Genomic DNA, 10,674 nt, shown 5'->3' on the forward strand with positions numbered 1-10,674 from the left:
AAGACTTCCAGTACATTGTCCTTCATCAGTTAGATTATTGAAGTTGGGATGTTATGTTACAGTTGTGCAATACGTTGATGGAGTATTGTGTGTTGAGCTTTGGTCACCCTGCTTTGGAAAGGAAGTTGTTAACTTTGGAGGAGTGGAGAGTAGATTTACGAGGATGTTGGCGGGTGTAGAAGGGCTGAGCTGTGTGGAGGGACTGGGCAGGCTGGGTTGGAGTGCAGAAGGATGAGGAGGTGATCCTATGGAGGTGTGTACGATCATGTCAGGGGAGGTCATTGGGGCAGGTGCTAAAAGAACATTGAAGAATATTGGACAGGTACGTGGGTAGGACAGGTTTAGAGGGATATGGACCAAAGACTAGCGTAGATGGGGCATCGTGGCCAGCATGGACGACGTGGGCTGAAGGGCCTGTGTGACTCTGACTCTGCAAAGAAATGTGAGGTGTTGCAATTTGGGAAATCCAACACAGGCAGGACCCACACAGTGAATGGTAGGGCTCTGGGGAGTGTTGTAGAACAGAGGGATCTGCAGGTGTATAGTCCCTTGAAGGTAAGGAAGGTAGTGGCAGGGAGATAGTGTGGTCAAAAAGGCTTTTGGTACATTAACCTTCATCAGTCAGAGTATTGAGTATGCTGTAGAAGTTGGGAGGTCATGTTGCAGCTGTGTAAAACATTGGTGAGGCCGCATTTAGACTATTGTGTTCAGTTCTGGGCACCATGTTAAAGGAAAGATGGTGTCGAGCTGGAAAGGATACAGAGAGGATTTACGAGGATGTTGCCAGGACTAGAGGGTGTGAGCTACAGGGAGAGGTTGACTAGGCTGGGTCTCTATTCCATGGAGTGCAGGAGGATGTGGGGAGATCTTATAGAGGTGTATAAAATCATGAGAGGAATAGATCGGGTAGACGCACAGAGTCTCATGCCCAGAGTAGGGGAATCGAGGACCAGAGAACATAGGTGTAAGGTGAAGGGGGAAAGATTTATTGGAATCAGAGGGGTAAGGTTTTCACACAAAGTGAGGTTTGGAGGGATATGGACCAAATGTGAGCAGGTGGGACAAGTGTAGATGGGACATGTTGGTCTGTGTGGGCAGCTTAGGCCGAAGGGCCTGTTTCAACACCATGACCCTGTGACTCCCCTTCTCTGCCCCTCCCCACACCCCCTTCACTCTCCCCCCTCCCTTCCAACTGCTCTCACCCTCTCCTTCACTCTGCCCCCTTACTCCCCCATCCCTCTCCCTCCACCTGCCCCCCTGTTCCTCCATTCTCCCCATTCCCTCTGCCCACCCACTCACTCTGCCCCATTTCCCACCCCCTCACTTTGCCCCGCTCCCTCCCACTTCCCTCCATTTCCCTCCCTACTGCCCCCCTTGCTCTGGTCCCCCCCCCCCCGCCCTCACTACCCCCTCCCCCCCCCCCGTCCCGTCCCGGCTCTGCCCCTCCCTCACCTGGTAGGGCTGAGGCTGGACGTCACAGGCCGGCAGTGAGGGGGCTCCTGGGATAGCTGTGTGGAGAGGAGGTTGCGGTCAGTGATGGGGTTGGGTTGACCATCTGCGAGAGGCGAGCAGTGTCCAGGGTGGGAGGTGTGGGCAGTGTCCAGGGGTGGGAGGTGTGGGCAGTGTCCAGACCAGGGGTGGGAGGTGTGGGCAGTGTCCAGGGGTGGGAGGTGTGGGCAGTGTCCAGACCAGGGGTGGGAGGTGTGGGCAGTGTCCAGGGGTGGGAGATGTGGGCAGTGTCCAGGGGTGGGAGGTGTGGGCAGTGTCCAGGGCTGGGAGGTGTGGGCAGTGTCCAGGGGTGGGAGGTGTGGGCAGTGTCCAGGGGTGGGAGGTGTGGGCAGTGTCCAGGGGTGGGAGGTGTGGGCAGTGTCCAGGGGTGGGAGGTGTGGGCAGTGTCCAGAGGGGCCACCACCTCCTCACAGCGAATGGACAACATCCCGATCTCATTCCTGGCCACTCTGCACGGCCCTGCGAGCGGCAACAACACCTACCCCCACCCCACACCCCCCCCCACACCCCCCACCCACACCCCCCACCCCCACCCACACCCACCCACAGCCCCACCCACACCCACACCCACACCCACACCCACCCACACCCCCACCCACCCACACCCACCCACCCACTCCCACACCCCCCACCCATACCCCCACCCACCCACACCAAACACCCACCCACACCCACCCAAACGCACACTCACCCCCACCCACACACCTACCCCCACCCACCCCCCCGCCCCCACCCCCCACCCCCCCCCACCCACACCCCCACCCACCCACACGCACACCCCCCCGCCCCCACCCCCCCCACCCACACCCCCACCCACCCACACGCACACCCCCCCGCCCCCACCCCCCACCCACACCCCCACCCCCCACCCACACCCCCACCCACCCACACGCACACCCCCCCACACCCCCCCACACCCACCCACACCCACCCACACCCCCACCCCCCACCCACACCCCCACCCACCCACACGCACACCCCCCCACACCCACCCACACCCACCCACACCCCCCCACACCCAAAACCCCACCCACCCACACACACATCCACACCCCCCCCACAACCCCCCCCCCCCCCCCCACACACCCAACACCCACACACACGAATCCCCCCACACTGATCCCCCCCCACTGTGATCCCCGGGTTACCGGAGCTGAGAGTCCGTGCCGTGTTGCTGTGGGTCCCGGGCAGCGCTCGCAGCCAAGCGGACACGGACATGGACACGGACATGGTTGTGGACAGGGCGGCGACTCAGGCTCCGATCGCCCGCGGGAGCGAAGTCCAGGCCGGGGCGGATCCGGTCAGGGGTCGGAGCAGCGGGGTGGGGAGTGGGGCAGGGGGGTTGGGGGGTGGGGAGTGGGGCAGGGGGGTGGGGAGTGGGGTGGGGAGTGGGGCAGGGGGGTGGGGAGTGGGGCAGGGGGGTGGGGAGTAGGGAGTGGGGCGGGGGGTGGGGAGTGGGGCGGGGAGTGGGGTGGGGAGTGGGGTGGGGGGTGGGGAGTGGGGCAGGGGGTAGGGGGTGGGGAGTGGGGCAGGGGGTTGGGGAGTGGGGCTGGGGAGTGGGGCAGGGGGGTGGGGAGTGGGGCAGGGGGTAGGGGGTGGGGAGTGGGGCAGGGGGGTGGGGAGTGGGGCAGGGGGTAGGGAGTGGGGAGTGGGGCAGGGGGGTGGGGAGTGGGGCAGGGGGTGGGGAGTGTGGCAGGGGGGTGGGGAGTGGGGCAGGGGGTGGGGAGTGGGGCAGGGGGTAGGGAGTGGGGCTGGGGAGTGGGGCTGGGGAGTGGGGCAGGAGGTGGGGAGTGGGGGTGTGGGAGTGGGGCAGGGGGTAGGGAGTGGGGCAGTGGGGTGGGGAGTGGGGCAGGGGGGTGGGGAGTGGGGCGGGGGAGTGGGGCAGGGGTGTGTGGAGTGGGGCGGGGAGTGGGGCAGGGGGGTGGGGAGTGGAGTGGGGCAGGGGGTGGGGAGTGGGGCAAGGAGGTGGGGATTGGGGCAGGGGAGTGGGGGGTGGGGTGGGGAGCGGGGCAGGGGGGTGGGGAGTGGGGCAGGGGGTGGGAAGTGGGGGGTGGGGCAGGGGGGTGGGGAGTGGGGCAGCGGAGTGGGGGGTGGGGCAGGAGGTGGGGTTGGGGAGTGGGACTGGGTTGGGGTGGGGAGTGGGACTGGGTTGGGGTGGGGCGGGGTTTGGGTGTGGGGCGGGCGGGGGGTGGGGCGGGCAGGGGTGGGGTGGGCAGGGGTCAGGTTCGCAGGGGGTGGGGCGATAATGGGGGGGTGGGATGGGGTGAGGTGGGCAGGTGGAGTGCTGCGACGCAGTGGGTGAGGTGTGGTGGGCAGTGGGAGGGGGTTGGGGTGAGGCCGATGGGGGGGGGGTGCGTGCGGCGAGGGTGAGGAGGGGAGAGGGACCGTGGTGAGGGTGGGGGGAGCGCAGGGAGGGTGGACGGGGTAGTCGGAGGGAGACGCCTCCCGGGAGCTGGGGGGATAGGAATCTGTGTGGGAGCGGCCAGGACTGGACCGGGCGCCGGTCGAGGTGGAGTAAAGGGTGAGTGCGGAGATTGGGGCCACTGGACACGTTGGAATCCAACGGAGGGGAACCGCAGTGAAATGTGTTTATGTGGTTTGTGTTCGCAGGGAATACTTTGAAACTTTGTCGGCGCCCTTTCGGTGGCACCTCTTTGTATACCTTGTGCATGCCTTGTCAATGCAAAACAAAGAATATCATTGCGACTGGCCTCGTTAATTAGGAAAATAACTGCAGATGCTGGTGCAAATCGGAGGTATCACAGAATGCTGGAGTAACTCCACAGGTCAGGCAGCATCTCGGTGACGTTTCGGGTCGAGACCCTTCTTTAGACTGATGGCCTTGTTAATTAATTACTTCATTCATTCATTCATTCATTCATTCATAGAAACATAGAAAATAGGTGCAGGAGGAGGCCATTCGGCCCTTCGAGCCAGCACCGCCATTCATTGTGATCATGGCTGATCATCCACAATCAGTAACCTGCGCCTGCCTTCTCCCCATATCCCTTGATTCCACTAGCCCCTAGAGCTCTATCTAACTCTATTTTATATCCATCCAGTGAATTGGCCTCCACTGCCCTCTGTGGCAGAGAATTCCACAAATTCACAACACTCTGGGAGAAAAAGTTTCTTCTCAGCCCAGTTTTAAATGGCCTCCCCTTTATTCTAAGACTGTGGCCTCTGGTTCTGGACTCCCCCAACATTGGGAACATTTTTCCTGCATCTAGCTTGTCAAGTCCTTTTACAATTTTATACGTCTCTGAAAGATCCACTCTCATCCTTCTAAACTCCAGCGAATACAAGCCCAGTCTTCCAACCTTTCCTCATATGACAGTCCCGCCATCCCGGGGATTAACCTCGTGAACCTATGCTGCACTGCCTCAATAGCAACATGACACTGTGGTGGTGGGCCGGATCTCCAACAACGATGAGAAGGCCTACCCTAGGTGGTGGCTGATCTGGCACTCTGGTGTCAGGACAATAGCCTCCTCTTGAATGTCACAAAACAAAGGAGCTGATTGTGGACTTCAGAAGGGCTAAACATCCAAGGACGTACACGCCACTGGAGATAAATGGGTCTATTGTGGATAGGGTGAGCAGTTTTAAATACTTGGGAGTCCGCATCACAGAGAATCTGACATGGGCAACGCACATTGCCGCACTGGTGGGTAAGGCAAAGCAGCGCCTTTACCACCTTAGACAGCTGAGGAAATTCAGAGTGTCTCTGAGGATCCTTCAATGCTTCTACTCTGGGGCTGTAGAGAGCATCCTGTCCGGCAACATTACAGTCTGGTTTGGGAACAGCTCTGCCCAGGACAGGAAGGCCCTGCAGAGATTAGTGTGTTCGGCAGAACGCACCATGGGAATTACACTCGTCCCCCTGCAGGACCTATACATCAGGAGGTGTAGATCGAGAGCAAGCAAGATCATGAGGGACCCCTGCCACCCCAGTAACGGACTGTTCCAGCTGCTACGATCAGGCAAACGCCTCCGCTGTCACGCTGTGAAAACGGAGAGGATGAGACGGAGTTTCTTCCCACAGGCCATCAGGACTGTTAACTATTATAACTCCAGGGACTAAATTTACTTTCTGTATTAATTTAAATTTATATGCTGTAACTGTAATTTTTTTGTTGCACAATCCGCAGGCATTGCCACTTTCATTTCACTGCACATTGTGTATGTGTATGTGACAAATAAACGTGACTTGGCTTGGTCATTCATTCATTCACTCAATCATCCATTCATTCATCCACTCAATCATTCACTCAATCATTCACTCAATCATTCATCCATTCATCCATCCATTCGTCCATTCATTTGCATGAAAAGAGGTGAAAAGCATGAAGTCAGAGACTGCAATGATTGTTAAATTGTTTATTAAATTAGTTCTGAGGGAATGTTGAATAAGAGCTCAGATGGAATAAGATATGACTGCATGATTCTGCTCCTCCATGTGAAATATGGTTTTAGTATCTCTTGCGTCTGAAGAGGTAATGACCCTTTAAAACGTTGCGTGAGCGAACCATACCAACCCATTCATCTTTCACTGTTTGGGCATTTGTTAGAAGCTTTCAATGTGGAAATTATCAGTTTATTATGTTTTCCTCCAAAGGTTTTAATGAAGGAGAGGCGCAAAAATCTGTTTTGGTTTGCCTGATCTGTGTTTTGGCTGTTTGTTTTTTTTCCTACTTATTTTGTTTTTAATTGATTTCAAAGACAGACCTGGATTTCACACTGGCAATGTGGAATCCACGTTAAAGTGTTAGAAATGTGAGTCTCTATTCCGGATTAAGACGCCAACATTTCAGAAAGAAATTCCCTTTTGGGGGAAATTGTGAAAGGTATACTTTGGACTATGAATTTGAAATTGTTACTTTGGAAGATAGATTGGAACAAAGGTGAGTGATGTTAAACATAACTTTTCTTAATACTGTAACAATGTACTTCTGAAGGTTTGAAAGATATTGCTCCAAAGTTAAAGATTATTGACTTTGAGTTTATAAATTCAGTTTAGTTTATTGTCAGGTGTACCGAGGTACAGTGAATAGCTTTTGTTGCGTGCTATCGTCAGCGGAAAGACAACACATGATTACATTCCAGCCATTTACAGTGTACATATAACCATATAACCATATAACAACTACAGCATGGAAACAGGCCTGTCCGGCCCTACCAGTCCACGCCGACCATTCTCCCTGACCTAGTCTCATCTACCTGCTCTCAGACCATAACCCTCTAATCCCCTCCTATCCATATACCTATCCAATTTACTCTTAAATAATAAAACCGAGCTAGCCTCCACCACTTCCACCGGAAGCCCATTCCATACAGCCACCACCCTCTGAGTAAAGAAGTTCCCCCTCATGTTACCCCTAAACCTTTGTCCCTCAATTCTAAAGCTATGTCCCCTTGTTGGAATCTTCCCCACTCTCAAAGGGAAAAGCCTACCCACGTCAACTCTGTCCGTCCCTCTCAAAATTTTAAAAACCTCTATCAAGTCCCCCCTCAACCTTCTACGCTCCAAAGAATAAAGACCCAACCTGTTCAACCTCTCTCTGTAGCCTAAGTGCTGAAACCCAGGCAACATTCTAGTAAATCTCCTCTGTACCCTCTCCATTTTGTCGACATCCTTCCTATAATTTGGCGACCAGAACTGCACATCATACTCCAGATTCGGCCTCACCAATGCCCTGTACAATTTTAACATTACATCCCAACTTCTATACTCGATGCTCTGATTTATAAAGACAAGCATACCAAACGCCTTCTTCACCACCCTATCCACATGAGATTCCACCTTCAGGGAACAATGCACAGTTATTCCCAGATCCCTCTGTTCCACTGCATTCCTCAATTCCCTACCATTTACCCTGTATGTCCTATTTTGATTTGTCCTACCAAAATGCAGCACCTCACACTTATCAGCATTAAACTCCATCTGCCATCTTTCAGCCCACCCTTCCAAAAGACCCAAGTCTCTCTGTAGACTTTGAAAATCTACCTCACTATCAACTACACCACCTATCTTAGTATCATCTGCATATTTACTAATCCAATTTGCCACACCATCATCCAGATCATTAATGTAAATGACAAACAACAGTGGACCCAACACAGATCCTTGGGGTACTCCACTAGACACTGGCCTCCAACCTGACATACAATTGTCAACCGTTACCCTCTGGTATCTCCCATTCAGCCATTGTTGAATCCATCTTGCAACCTCACTATTAATACCCAACGATTTAACCTTCTTAATCAACCTTCCATGTGGAACCTTGTCAAATGCCTTACTGAAGTCCATATAGACAACATCCACAGCCTTGCCCTTATCAATTTCCCTGGTAACCTCTTCAAAAAATTCAAGAAGATTAGTCAAACATGACCTTCCAGGCACAAATCCATGTTGACTGTTTCTAATCAGGCCTTGATTATCCAAATAATTATATATATTGTCCCTAAGTATCTTTTCCATTAATTTTCCCACCACAGACGTCAAACTAATAGGTCTATAATTGCTAGGTTTACTTTTAGAACCTTTTTTAAACAAAGGCACAACATGCGCAATGCGCCAATCTTCCGGCACTATCCCCGTTTCTAATGACGTTTGAAATATTTCCGTCATAGCCCCTGCTATTTCTGCACTAACTTCCCTCAATGTCCTAGGGAATATCCTATCAGGACCTGGAGACTTATCCACTTTTATATTTTTCAAAAGTGTCCGTACCTCCTCTTCTTTAATCCTCCTAATTTCCATCACTACTCTACTTGTTTCGCTTACCTCACATAATTCAATATCCTTCTCCTCGGTAAATACCGAAGAAAAGAAATTGTTTAATATCTCCCCCATTTCTTCCGGCTCACACATAGCTGTCCACTCTGACTCTCTAATGGACCAATTTTATCCCTCACTATCCTTTTGCTATTGACATATCTGTAGAACCCCTTGGGGTTTACTTTTACATTACTTGCCAAAGCAGCCTCATATCTTTTTTTCGCTTTTCTAATTTCCTTTTTAAGATTCCTTTTACATTCTTTATATTCCTCAAGAACCTCATTTACTCCCTGCCGCTTATATTTATTGTATATCTCCCTCTTTTTCCGAACCAAGTGTCCAATTTCCCTGGAAAACCACGGCTCTTTCAAATTATTATTCTTTCCTTTCCACCGAACAGGGACATAAAGACTCTGTACTCTCAAAATTTCACCTTTAAATGTCCTCCATTTCTCTATTATATCCTTTTCATAAAACAAAAATTTCCATTTCACTTCTTTTAAATCCTTTCTCATCTCCTCAAAATTAGCCTTTCTCCAATCCAAAATCTCAACCCTTGGACCAGATTTGACCTTCTCCATAATGATATTGAAACTAATACAGATACATGATAAGGGAGTAACGTTTAGTGAAAGGTAGAGCCAGCAAAACTGTAGTATGTCACGGCGCCATTTTAGTCGGCAGAAACTTGCAGAAACATTTAAAAATAAAAATAACAACAATCTGTGAATTGATAGATGAGATATATTCTGCATGTTAATGGTATCATCACACATACTGTTCCCCCACAACACTGATTACACAGCGAGAGGCAGAGCCAACGGTGGGGTTTGCTTACTAAAATGGCGAGCGATCCGCTCCTTTGCGTACTACACTTCAGTATAGGCGATTTCAACGGAGTGGTTCATCTTGCTCCTCTAGTATCTTTGGTCACCAATGAGGTAGATAGTTGATCAGCTCTGCTCTCTGGTTACATAGAAAACAGGTGCAGGAGGAGGCCATTCGGCCCTTCGAGCCAGGTTGTGGTAGGATGACTCAGTTGCCTGATAACAGATGGGAAGAAACTTTTGTAAAAGCTTGTTTTGAAGTAATCAGTGTTTGTCTTGTAAAATGTAAATGAGCAGCCAGGATTGCTGTCTGTGGTAATGTGCAGTGTGTGAAGTTCAGCGTGTGCCTGGTAGAATGCAAATGGGGGTCCATGCAGTACTCCGCTGGCCAACAACGCCAGACCCTACCTTACAAACAGGGGATTTCAGGAAAGTATATACGAAGGTAAACAGAGTAGATTACGGCGAGAAATAAATGTCGGCATTTACCAACATCCAACACGTATGCTCAGTCCGGATGGGCCTACGTGATTTTCCAGTTGCTAAATACTTGAACCCACCCTCCCATTCCCACACTGGCCTTTCTGTCCTGGGCCTCCTCCATTGTCAGAGTCAGACCCAACACAAATTGAGATAACAGCACCCCATATTTCGCTTGGGCAGCTGACACCCCAGCCGTATGAACATGGATTTCTCTAACTTTAAGTAACCCTTGCGGTGACTAGTGGGGTACCGCAAGGATCGGTGCTGGGACCGCAGCTATTTACAAAATACATTAATGATTTAGATGAAGGAATTAACAGTAACATTAGCAAATTTGCAGATGACACAAAGCTGGGTGGCAGTGTGAACTGTGAGGAGGATGCTATGAGGTTGCAGGGTGACTTGGACAGGTTGTGTGAGTGGGCAGATGCATGGCAGATGCAGTTTAATGTGGATAAATGTGAGGTTATCCACTTTGGAGGCAAGAACGGGAAGGCAGATTATTATCTGAATGGTATCAGGTTAGGAAAATGGGAAGTGCAACGAGACCCAGGAGTCCTAGTAGATTAGTCACTGAAAGGAAGCATGCAGGTACAGCAGGCTAATGGCATGTTGGCCTTCATAACAAGAGGAGTTGAGTATATGGAAAAAACTTCCTTCTACAGTTGTACAGGGCCCTGGTGAGACCACACCTGGATTATTGTGTGCAGTTTTGGTCTCCTAATTTGAGGAAGGACATTCTTGCTATTGAGTGAGTGCAGCGTAGGTTCATGAGGTTAATTCCCGGGATGGCGGGACTGTCATATGATGAAAGAATGGGGCAACTGGGCATGTATTCACTGGAATTTATAAGGATGAGAGGGAATCTTATGGAAACATACAAGATTATTAAGGGATTGGGCATGCTAGATGCAGAAAACATGTTCCCGAAGGTAGACACAAAATGCTGGAGTAACTCTGTGGGTCAGGCAGCATCGCGGGAGAGAAGGAATGGGTGACGTTTCTGGTAGAGACCTTTCTTCAGACTGATGTCAGGAGAGGGGGTGGGACAAGGATAGGATGTAGTAGGAGACA

The sequence above is a fragment of the Rhinoraja longicauda genome, chromosome 3 (assembly GCF_053455715.1).
Source record: "Rhinoraja longicauda isolate Sanriku21f chromosome 3, sRhiLon1.1, whole genome shotgun sequence".
Lineage (NCBI taxonomy): Eukaryota > Metazoa > Chordata > Chondrichthyes > Rajiformes > Arhynchobatidae > Rhinoraja > Rhinoraja longicauda.